Raw genomic sequence first — 12,127 nt, 5'->3', positions numbered from 1 at the left:
GAGAATAAATACTTGTATTTTGATAAATTTGAGTCAACTCTTTTTATATTTTAGAAATGAGGCCTTTATCAGAACCCTTGAATGTAAAAACGTTTTCCCAATTTATTGCTTCACTTATAATGTTGTCTGCATTAATTTTATTTGTACAAAAACTTTTTAACTTCTTATAATCAAAATTATCTATCTGGTGTTCAAATATGATTTCCAGTTCTTTGGACATAAACTCCTTCCTTCTCCACATATCTGTGAGGTAAACCATCTTATCTAATTTGCTTATGATATCACTCTTTATGTCTAAATCACAAACCCATTTTTACCTTATCTTGTTATATGGTGTTTGGTATGGGTCTATACCTACTTTCTGCCATACTAATTTCCAATTTTCCCAGCAGTTTTTGTCAAATAGGGAATTCTTATCCCAAAAGCTGGGGTCTCTGAGTTTGTCAAACACCAGATTGCTATAGTTATTGACTATTTGTCCTGTGAACCTAACCTATTCTATTGATCAATTTCTCTATTTCTTAGCCAGTACCAAATAGTTTTGATGACTGCTGCTTTTATAATATAGTTTTAGGTCTGGGACAGCTAGGCCACCTTCATTTGGTTTCTTCTGGGAATTTGTTGTACTCCAATTATTTATGGGTTCTTTCAGTCCAGAACCAGTTTAAAGGCTTAATCTGCTATTGGTTTGAGAGAAGATCAGAGCAGATCACAGGATGTTATGTCTGCTCTCCACCATCTTGGCTCTGTCCCGCCCCACCAGTCACATTTTTAAAAAAATATTAAGGCATGAGTATTTTCCCATGCTTATGGTACTCTCTCTTTTTTCTTATTAAGCCTTAAAAATCCTTTTCCTGAACAAACTGCCTTCATATAAACTTGATCCAAGATAGCTGTTTTTTCCATCTTTATCATCTTTAGTGATATTCCTACCACCTCATATTAAAGGTTAAAGTTTGGCGGTTCCAACTGCCTAAAGTTATAAAGCATAACTTATATAACAATTTTTAGCAATTTTTTCAATTTTTCTTCTGTTGCTGATCTCTGATTTTCATCCAAAAAAAAAGTACCTGTTATGACTGCTTAGTTGTATACCTTATCAAGCCTTCCTTAAACTGGTTTTGCTTTCCGTGCTTTTTTTTTTTTTTTTAAATTTATGAGATGCTGCTGCTCATAACTGTCTATCATCCTTCTTCAAAAGATTTTTATAAATGAGCATATATTATAATCTGGTATCATCTCTGGCAATAACCTTTCTCTGGCAAATAAGTCAGATATCCATTGCATCAAATGAGATATCAACAATGCCAAAGAATTATGAAAATAATTTGGGATAAACAGGATAGCTAAAAGCTTCAGTTGCAGGATTCATAGGAAATTGATCCAAACCTTTAAAGTAAAAAAAAGATATCCAAAGGACAAAGGCCAGAGAGTATGAACATAATTTACATAAGAAGAAATCTAAGTGGTAAACACTTATATTGTGTTTACAATCAGTGGCAAAAAATTGGAAACTGAATGGATGCCCATCAGTTGGAGAATGGCTAAATAAGTTATGAAATGTGAATGTTATGGAATATTATTGTTCTATAAGAAACAATGAGCAGGATAATTTCAGAGAGGGCTGGAGGGACTTACATGAACTGATACTAAGTGAAATGAGCAGAACCATTATACATAGCAACAGCAAGTTTATATGATGATCAATTCAGATGGACCTGGCTCTTTTCAACATTGAGATGATTCAGACTAGTTCCAATGATCTTGTGATGATGAGAGCCATCTACACCCAGAGAGAGGACTGTGGGAAATGAGTGTGGTTCACAACACAGTATTTTCACTCTTTTTGTTCTTGTTTGCCTGCATTTTGTTTTCTCTCATTTTTTTCCTGCTTGATTTGATTTTTCTTGTGCAACGAGATTATTGTATAAATATGTATACATATATTGGATTTAACATATTTCTACCATGTTTAACATATATTGGATTACTTGCCATCTATGGGAGGAGATAGGGGACATGGGGGGAAAATTGGAACATATGGTTTTCAAAGGTTAATGTTGAAAAATTATCCATGCATATGTTTTGAAAATAAAACTTGAATTTAAAAAAATGCTAAGTAAAGGTTAGCTTATATTTGATGTTGGAAAAATGTTTACAATCACTAATTAGTAAAAGAATAAAACAAAAGAAAAAGTTATATATTATTATATTCTTAAGGAATCAAAAAAAAAAAAGAAATGTGAGGAAACACAAATAGTAGGCACACACATATGTTTCTGGTGGTATACAAAAGTTTAAAGCAAGAAATCTGACTAGTCCTCTGACCTTCCATGGCTCAGGAGTTCACAAATAAGGAGCATTCAAGCTATATGTAATCATTGTGCTGTGCAAGGGACACCAAAATAGCATCCAGTTCTAGTAGCTACATCCCTACAATCTCTTTTCCCCATTAACACAAGAGACGACCTTTGTTTTTTTGTTTTTTGTTTTTTTTTTTTTCCCCTAGGGTTTATTTATAAGAAAAAAAAAAAAATGAGAGAACATTGAGTAAATTTGATTAAGTCTTTAGCATGTGGTCACCAAAAGGAATCATCTTATGAAGAACTCACACATGACAACATGGGCTCACAAAGTGGTCAGTGAGGCAAGGGTGCCCTCAATGGATCTGCAAAGAACTTTAGAATCGAGTGTTTGACAAGGGAGACACTGGCCCAGGACCGCCCAGCAGAGCGTGCCCTCAATCAAGGCCCCATACTCCACCAGGGAAGCAGAGCTGGATTCACTCAGAAGAAACATGAGATGTGCTCAGGGGGAGAAGCCCCTCCAAAGGATCTTCGGGACCACTTGTATCTGACCCATGGCCGAGCATTCCAGCTCCTAGTGGTTTGGTCACCCACAGTCCAACACATGTAACTTGGCTCTGTCACAGGGATGTCACTGGGGTCCTTTCTTCGAATGAAGGAAAACCAGCAATAATCAGAGCATCATTAAATGGTCCCAAGACTAAGAATGTAAATAGCTGAAGACCATCTTATTAGACTTTTGAAAGGGAAATCTGGACCATCCACCAAGCCTGGAAGGCTCTCCCTCCTTCACAGACAATTGAGTTCTCTGTCTTCTTTTAAGTAACAACTAAAATCCTATTCCTAAATAATTTTAATTTTAAAGCCTTATTTCTACTAATTACTTCCTCCTTTATCTGTCTGTAGATTGCTTTGCATATATTTGGGGGTAAACTGTCCTCCTACTAGATTAGAAGTTCCTTGAGGGCAGGGACTGTTTGGTGCCTCTTTTAGCATTCCCAGTGTTTTAGCACAGCTCCTAGTGTATAGTATGTGCTTTCAAAATGTTTTTGATTTAAATGGTATAGTAGGGAAAGAGATGCACTGTGGGGAAAAAACCTCAATCATTCAAGTTGTTCAAAAGTAATATCCAAACTCCTCTCACAGGAACTCAAGGATTTCTGCAGTGTAATACCATCTCATTTATAACATTCCTAGATAAAAGCAGCCACTGAAGAGAAACAGCCTGAATTATGAAGATTTGGGTTCAAATTCCTTCCCAGAGACATCATGACAACGTACTTTGGGTACACTATTTAACTTCTCAGCACACAAGGAAACTAAAACAAGAAACTAGAGAGCAATCCCTGACCTTTATATGTAGATGGTTTCAATTTATATGGATAAAATCTTCTTGGAGACTGCTCTAAGGGAAGGAAGCATTCTCACTGGGTAGGGACAGTCCATTCATGCTAATGAGGGAAAGGAAAGAGGGAACCCCGTTTCTCGGCGCATAGATAGTGAGATAATCCCATGAGGCGCAGTGTCCCCTGTAAATGAATTTACAGGCCCGAAAACCTAGATTGAGAAATAAAAGATTTATTGTAGAAATTTGGAAGTAAAGCTCAGTTAGAAAGACGCCAGGGCCAGAGGTGGCCACTGGCCGGCAGGAACCCTTACATGGCTGGAAGGATACCATGTGTTGGCTGTGAGGGCTCCTGCCAAGAGGGCTCCAGCTTGGCCCTTTTTATACCTGGAAGATGATGGGGGTACCCCTAAGTTTTTGGCGGGCTTTTCAGTTAGCTCAGATCAGGTGAGGGCTGGGGGAAGCTAAGCTGATGGTGGGGGCTGGGCCCAGATATTCAAAGGGTGCCTTTGACCAGGATTTGTGAATCAAGGTTAGCCATGGGTTGGGCAATTAGAAAGGAATCTTAAAGGGACCTCAACCCCCATCAACGCTGCTTTGGACTTTGCCTCTGGTGCCCAGATAATCATATTTAGGGTTGGAAGGTAACTCACAGACCATCTTTAGATGAGGAAACAGGCTCATAGATACTGACTTGCTCCAAGTACTCAAGCTCTAACTGTCCTTCAATCCCACTTCCAATCTTACTCCTTTCACCTTCATCACTCCATTCCCCATAACATCACATTTACTGTCTACTCCTCTGGATACTGATTTTCATCCTAGTAAGATTCCTTTTAGGACAGTAATTACGCTTCATATTTCTTTGCTCCACAACTTAGCTCAATACCCAAAACACAGCAGGTTGAATCACTATATGAATAAAATGTTTTACAGGAAGAATAACAGAGAGGATGATCTAGGAAAATTTCTATGAGAGCACCATGATATAATAAAAAGAAAAATGGTTTAAGAATAAGGGAGTCTGAATTCTACTCCAAGTCTTACATAAAAGAAACAGCTAGGGTGCTCAACTAAGGCTTCCTACCTCCAATGATATATGATCTCTCAGAATCCCATTATTATTTGGAGAGAGGACAACTGATATTTAGGTGCCTGGCTGATGAAGGGGAAGAAAAAGAAACTTTTGGTTAAATCAATTTCCACTTCAAGAAAGGCAAGAAATCAGGGACAATTAGGTGGCACAGTGGATAGAGCACCAGCCCTGAAGTTAGGAGGACCTGAATTCAAATCTGACCTCAGACACTTAATACTTCCTAGCTGTGTGACCCTGGGCAAGTCACTTAACCCCAACTGCCTTAGCTTCCCTCCCCCCAAAAGAAAAAAGGGCAGGAAATCTCAGTTCACCTGGGATGAGGAACTCAGGAATCCAGAAGTCATTTTTTTCTTCAATCGTCCTTTTCTGGTTAATGTGCAGAGTCTTAAGATTGCAGCCCTAAGACAGAAAAAGAAGTTATGAGGAAGAACCTTCTACTTATAACTCCCAAAATCACAAAGAGAAAATTCCCAACAGACCATGTAGATGTGAGTCCTGTGATTCTTATAGAGGGAGAGGTCAAAGGGAGCCCAAGAGTAGATATGCCTTTCCCTAGAATTGGAGAAAAGGCTCATGGCTGTTAGTTCTCCAGTGCTAACTCTATTCCTTTGCTTATAGCAAGTTCCAAGGATCAGAGCTCTAGGAGGTGAATTAGGACACAAGGATTAAATTCACAAAAAACTTTCTTCCACAGGCTTTTATAGTATGTGTTCAACTCAAGAGCCTTCTTCATTTAAGAAGAAAAAGGATTTCTTTGGGGATTACAGGAAAAGGAATCAATTTACTATATTCCTTGACTAGATGAGACAATGAAAATGGCGACCAGGACAATGAAATAACAAAGGAAAAGATTTTAAAAATGTATTTCAGAGCACCTCTCCTCCTTCCGTTGTTGCTATGGAATGATTCCACTCATATCCCACTCTCTGTGACCCTATTGGGAGTTTCATGGCACATGTTTTGCCATTTCCTTCTCCAATTCATTTTGCAGATAAGAAAACTGAGGCAGCAGGGTTAATAACTTCTCCAGGGTTATACAGCTAATAATGTCTAAGACCACATTTGAACTTGGATCCTTGTAACTCTAGGGCTGGTACTCAATTCATTAAACCCTGAGCTACACCATATTGAAGCAACATTTTTATTGTGTAAAATTCTAAAAAACTACATTTTATGATCCTTTTTACCTCTTGATAGGTTACGTATTTTTCTTCAAACACATCTGAAAAAATCTCCTATTTTCTAGTTTTTTAATGATGTGACTTTTGATTCTTAGAGTATATATTCATTTGGAACTTATTTGTCTATGGCGATCTGAGTGTTGCCAAATTGCCTTCTAGACTTCTCAGCAATTCTTGTGGGGAAAAAAAAAAAAAGTAATTTCACTACTACATTGTATTTTGGAGTTTAGTGAGTCCTAAAGGGTTATATTTGATTGTTCTTAGATCCTTGTAATTTAAAGCATTCCTCAGATATAAGAAAAAACCAAAACAAATTATCAGATACTTTTAAAGATTCTGATTTATACTATAGTTTAAAACATTTCCTATAAGATCAGGGTGCAACAAGGTTGCCCACTATCACCATTACCATGTCAATATTGTATTAGAAATGTTAGGTTTACCAACAAGAGAAGAAAAAAGGAATTAAAGTAGGAAACAAGGAAATAAAATTATCACTCTTTAAAGATGGCATGTTGGCATACTTAGAGAATCCTAGAGAATCAACTAAAAAACTACTAGAAATAATTAACAACTTTAGCCAACTTGTAGAATACAAAGTAAATCCACATGTATATAGCTTAAAATATGGTAATACTACCTTTTCCCCATTCTTGTGTTTCCCTGCATTGTTGTCCTGAGAGTCTTGAGTTTTAGATTTACCCAGTGAATTTTGTAATCATTTGGTTTAATTCTACAAAGTAACCCAATGGAAATTTGATTGGTATATTCCTAAATTTATAAATTAAAATAGTAAAATCATGTTTATTTCATTTATCATAAACACCAAATTTTTCTAATTGTAAAGGCAATTTTAAACATTTATTTAAAAATTTTTGAGTTCCAAATTATCTCTCTTCCTCATCATTGAGAAGGAAAATAATTTGATATAGGATACACAAGTATAGTTATGCAAAACATAGTTCCCCACTAGTCATGATAAACATTTTTCATATGGGAAAATACTGATAATCAACAGCCATATGAAAAAAAAATTCCACTGAGCTAATAATAGAAATTCAAATGAAAAGAAAATTTAAGTTTTGCTTCATATCCAACAAACTGGCAAAGCTGATTTAAAAAATGCCAGTGTTAAAAGATCAATGTTAAAGAGTATAGGGGAAGACAAACACACTAATATAGTCTACCTTTCTCTTGAAAGTCATGGCCCTGCAAAAATCATTCCTTCTTTACCTTAGAATATATTTTTACTTCCCAGGACTGACCTGTTAGTCAATAGTCACCATCAGAAGAGCAAGAATTCAGATTGTGCTTCAAACTGTGGCTATGTGGATTCTACCAAAAGGTGCTGGGACAAGCAATGTCAGCTTCAGAAGCCTCCCATACAAATGGTCTAGGACATACAAATGCCCACTTTTTCAAGTACTGAATTTGATGAGAGTAAAACTACCTCAGACAGCCCAGTAAATTTATGTAAAATCAACTCAAATGGTCTTCTTTTCACATACAAACTTAAATGATCTCACACCCTCTGGAAACAGGAAGATAAGTCTCCAGAAAAAGTCTCCTTTCATATACAAACTCAAATGGTCTTGCCTATTCTTAGATTCCTGTATATAATAGGCTTTCAGAAAATGCCTCTTTGCAAATCACTTTTCTCTTGAGAATGATATTGCCTGCCAAGAAAGCCTTTATCTTGGTGTCTCTCTAACAATAAAAGCCTTTTTTTTAATCACAGTCTTTGAGTAAGTGAATTTCCTGGGAACCTTTGCCTTGGAGAACAAGGAAACTCTCACCCATTCCAGCCACACTTCTCTTTTGGTACCCTGCCCTCATTGAATTAATTATCTAAAGAAGTAAACAAAAACTCTAGTCATACTGATAGATGTAGCTATATATACTCAAACACATATATAAAAGACAAACATATTTGAGAAATAGAAAAGAGAAAAGTAAAAGAGAAGAGTTATTTTAAAAAGAGAGAAAAGAGAAAGAAAAGTAAACGATATTTAAAAAGCAAAGAAAAAGAAAAAGAAAAGGCAAGAGAGAAAAGTAAAAGGTCTGGAAGAACTGGGTCCAAATCCTATCTTAGTAGGAATGTTATGCCACAGTCTCCTTGAGCTGTTGTACCTCAGTTTCCCTGCACTAGTTTCCCTTATTGTCCTGACTGAGTTTCCCTGAATTGTTCTGTCTCAAGTTTCCTTAACTGTTCTGCCTCAGTCCCTTAAGTCGTAAAACCCCCCTGGTTCATTAAGAATGAGGACCATTTGCTCTAAGGTTATAAATTGTCAATGGGAGATGAGGAGCAGATCAGACTTTCTGGCTCCTAGCTCCTTCTGCCCTCAAGAATTTATGACAGTGCCCCTCTAAAATATTCCAAAAGATAAGACTATCTTGGATACTTCACTGACATCTTTACTTCTATTATTCAAACATTCTGACTCTGGCTTTTAGTAAGAATTTACAGCCTCCGTCCCCCCAACCTGACAAAAAAACCAAGCGCTTCTAACTTTTTCTGCTCTTCTTCTTTCCTTTGTCTGAAAAGCTATAAAAGTGTTTTTCATTCCCCTATTCATTACTGGACACTTTGAGACGAGAGTCCTGTCCAGTCAATTAAACTCTCCAATTAATAAAATATTAAAAACTCTCTAATCTCTATCTTGCCTCAGTTTCTCCCGGCATTACAGGATCTGGCATTTACCAGCCCTGTGAGCCTAGCCAAGTCACACTGCTTTTCCAGGCTGATGAAATGAGAGGGCTGGACCTGAAGAATTCTATGTTCCTTTACTGGGCAGGTAAATAGCACAGTATATAAAGTACCAGGCTTGGAGGCAGGAAGACCTGAGTTCAAATCCAGCACCAGATAATTAATAGCTAAATGACCCTGAGCAAGTCACTCAATCCTATTTGCCTCAGTTTCCTCATTTATAAAATAGCTGGAAAGGACTCCAGCACCTTGGTTAAGAAAACCTCAGAATGAGCTGGACACAAGTGATACAACTCTACAACAAAACTCCTCTCCAGATCTCAAAGTTAAGTATACATATATACATTTTTTTCAAACTTATCATCATTTCAATGGTTGGGAGTAATCCCTCTACAATATAATCTCTCTGTGACCTGGAACAAAACCTGAGAATTCTTTTCATCAAAACCTCAAGACTTGTTACTGATCTGATTCTGAACTTAGCCAGGCCAGGCCTTGAAGGACAGCTGGAGATTATCCCCAGAAGCCTCTCCAAGTGAATAGGACTTTTCCATTATCCATTTGTATCCTTTCCAAAAACAAAAGCTTTCTTTTTTCCTTGTAGATGGACACATATGGTCAGCTGAATCTGGCCAGGCTGGCAAGGCTCCTTGATACAGAGCACTGAAGATCAGCTGTATCTAAGTTTAGAAAGGATCATCACCCAACTAACTACTTTTATGTTCAAAATCATAATGCACAAAAAATGAACTGGTTGTGTTGGGGATTTCTAGGCTTATTTGCGTGAGACCAGGCATAGGTGAAGTAAAAGAATTTACTCAATTAAAAGTAAAAAAGTAAAAGTTTATTTTAAGTCACCGAGAGATCTCAGTGGACAGGAACTCCCAGATGGGATTAGAGAGTTATAGAAAGTTTGATTAGTGATAGTTCAAATCCATAGAAAGCTTAAGTGGTGCTACTTAACATTAATTCGGTTCTTTTGAAAGTTAAGTAGGAGTACTTAGCTTGAGTTCAGCTCTATAGAAAATTTGGGTAGTGTCAGTTGAACTCTATAGAAAGGTTAATTAGTGGTACTTAACAGAGGTGGGGTCAGGGGGTTCTAGGTCGAGATAAGATTAAAGTCAAGATAACTTCTAGGGTTGTGTGGCCTTGGACAAGTCACTCGATCCATATGCCTCAGTTTCTCCAACTGTAACTTGAGAATAATCATAGCTGAGACTCAGCAAGGCCTACATAAATACTTATTCCCTTTTAGTTTATCTGAAAAATGGATCTAACAATGGCATCTACTTCTCAGGGTTGTGGTGAAAATTAAATGAGATAATATTCCAAGAAATACTTAGCATAGTGCCTGGTGCATAAAAGGCATTCAACTGTGCATTTATTTCCTTCCCTCTTAACTCATCTAAACTCATCTGAAAAATGGGGAGTCGAATAATAGAATTTACCTCTTAGGACTGTTTGAGAATTAAATGAGATGACCACGTTGAATGCTTTACAAAATTTTTAGGATCTTTTCCAAAAATGGGGAAAAGACAACAGAAAAATGTCATGTATCCAGCAGAACATAAGGAAGGATTCAAAAAATGTAACAATAAATTTCCATTTCAAGAAAGCATATACAGGGCAGCTAAGTAGCGAAGTGAATAGAGCACCATCCCTGAAGTCAGGAGAACTTGAGTTTAGATCTGATCTCAGACACTTACTAGCTGTGTGACCCTGGGCAAGTCATTTAACCCCAAATGCCTCAGTAAAAAAAAAAAAAGCATATATAATAAAAGACATTATATTTATGAAAGTCCATGTTTTCTTTGCTCCTTTATTTATTCTTCTGTTTTCTGCAATACTCTTTTTATTCATTCTCTTTTCTCCTTTCATCTGGCTTACCTCCCCCAAACAGCCACAATTAAGCAGAGACTGATTTCTGTACACATAAGCAGACACATATCTGTATATACACTTACATATACCTATGTTCATACATAAATTCATATAGCCATCTGCACCTCCCTCCAGTGTTGGGAGCCAACGGCTTCGGCCCAGGTGTCTCCCCCCCAAGTGAGCCTGCCCAGGTGTTTCTCCCCCCTAAGTGGGCATTACCCTCAGACAAATTGTTCTGAGAATCGGCCGACCACAGGTGGGCATTACCCGCAGATAAACAGTTTCGAGAATCAGCCAACCATAGAATATTCCAACATTGTATACTGTTCCTGTTCATTGAACCAGCCATCCCCAAGTTCCTTTCCCAGGCCCAACCCTACTTCTCTTTCTCATGCTTTTTGCTATATTAGCTGTACCCCAAGAGCAATAAACTGAGACCTTGACAAGAATCTGCTTGGTCTTGCTCTTCTTTCTTGCCCGTTTCTCTTTCAGGCTGGGTCCCCCTCGACTCCCCAAATAACTGAGTCCCGCTGGACCGGGACAGGTGGCGCCCAACGCGAGGCTCGAGGTACGGACCCTTGCCAGACGGACCCCTTCCCAGAGAAGTCATTGAGACCCCCATTGGAAGAAGGACCACTTTCACCACTCATGAGAGTTCCAGTCCTTGGTAAGTTTTGAATCGTCTGTCTCATAGAAATGGGTCATAAGTTATTTAAAGAGCAGGTTTTTATAAAGGACCTTAAAGCATCCCTCAGAGAAAGAGGGGTTAGAGTAAAGAAAAAAGATTTAGTTAGGTTCTTTCTTTTTAGCTTTCCACTGAACTTTCTTCCCTGCAAAATTCGCTTAAAAAGACCATCCTCCTCCCGGCTTCAAGCCCAGCGGCAGCTCCCCCTTCATTGCCTTACAAGAAGGGCCCTCTTAGCAAATCAAAAAACCTGAAATTGGCCTTTTTACCTCTGTTGGAACTCTGCCTGGACTTCCTCTGGGACTTATCAGGTTTTCAATTACACTTGGCTAATCATTAATGAAGCTGGAGATGTTGCTAACTCCTTCTCTACAATCTCTGCCACAATCCCGTGGCTATCCCTAGGGGATTTTTAAAAATTGTCATTGACCTAAAAGATTGTTTTTTCTCCATTGCTCTTCACCCCGAAGATTGCAAACGCTTTGCTTTTAGCCTCCCAGTAGTTAATTGTGTGGGCCCCTCCCCACGCTTTCAATGGAGGGTCCTCCCTCAGGGTATGGCTAATAGCCCAACCCTTTGTCAAAAATAGTGGCTCAGACTATTGATCCATTCAGGATGCATCATCCTGAAGTGTATATCATCCACTACATGGATGATATTCTCTTAGCAGGACCCAATGAGCCACACCTTTCTCAGATCTGCCAGCTCCTTGTCTCTGCCCTCCAGACGCGGCCTCTTGATCTCTCCCGAAAAGGTTCAAACCCAACCCCTGCAGCTGTTCTTAGGTTTTGAGCTATTTTCCAACAAAGTCCTTTCCCAGAAACTCCTATTGCAGACAGACTGTTTGCATACTCTTAATGATTTTCAGAAACTCCTCGGTGATATCAGTTGGCTCAGACCCTACTTGAAACTTACAATGGGGGAAT

General features: G+C 38.1%; 1 pseudogene; it reads right to left on the bottom strand.

The window, feature by feature from the left end:
* Nucleotides 1-12,127, bottom strand: part of LOC141554184 (uncharacterized) — a 45,456-nt pseudogene that overhangs the window by 12,694 nt on the left and 20,635 nt on the right.

This window comes from Sminthopsis crassicaudata, chromosome 2 (genome assembly GCF_048593235.1).
Source record: "Sminthopsis crassicaudata isolate SCR6 chromosome 2, ASM4859323v1, whole genome shotgun sequence".
Lineage (NCBI taxonomy): Eukaryota > Metazoa > Chordata > Mammalia > Dasyuromorphia > Dasyuridae > Sminthopsis > Sminthopsis crassicaudata.
Note: the sequence above shows the minus strand (reverse complement) of the source record. Positions and strands in the feature narration are given on the sequence as shown.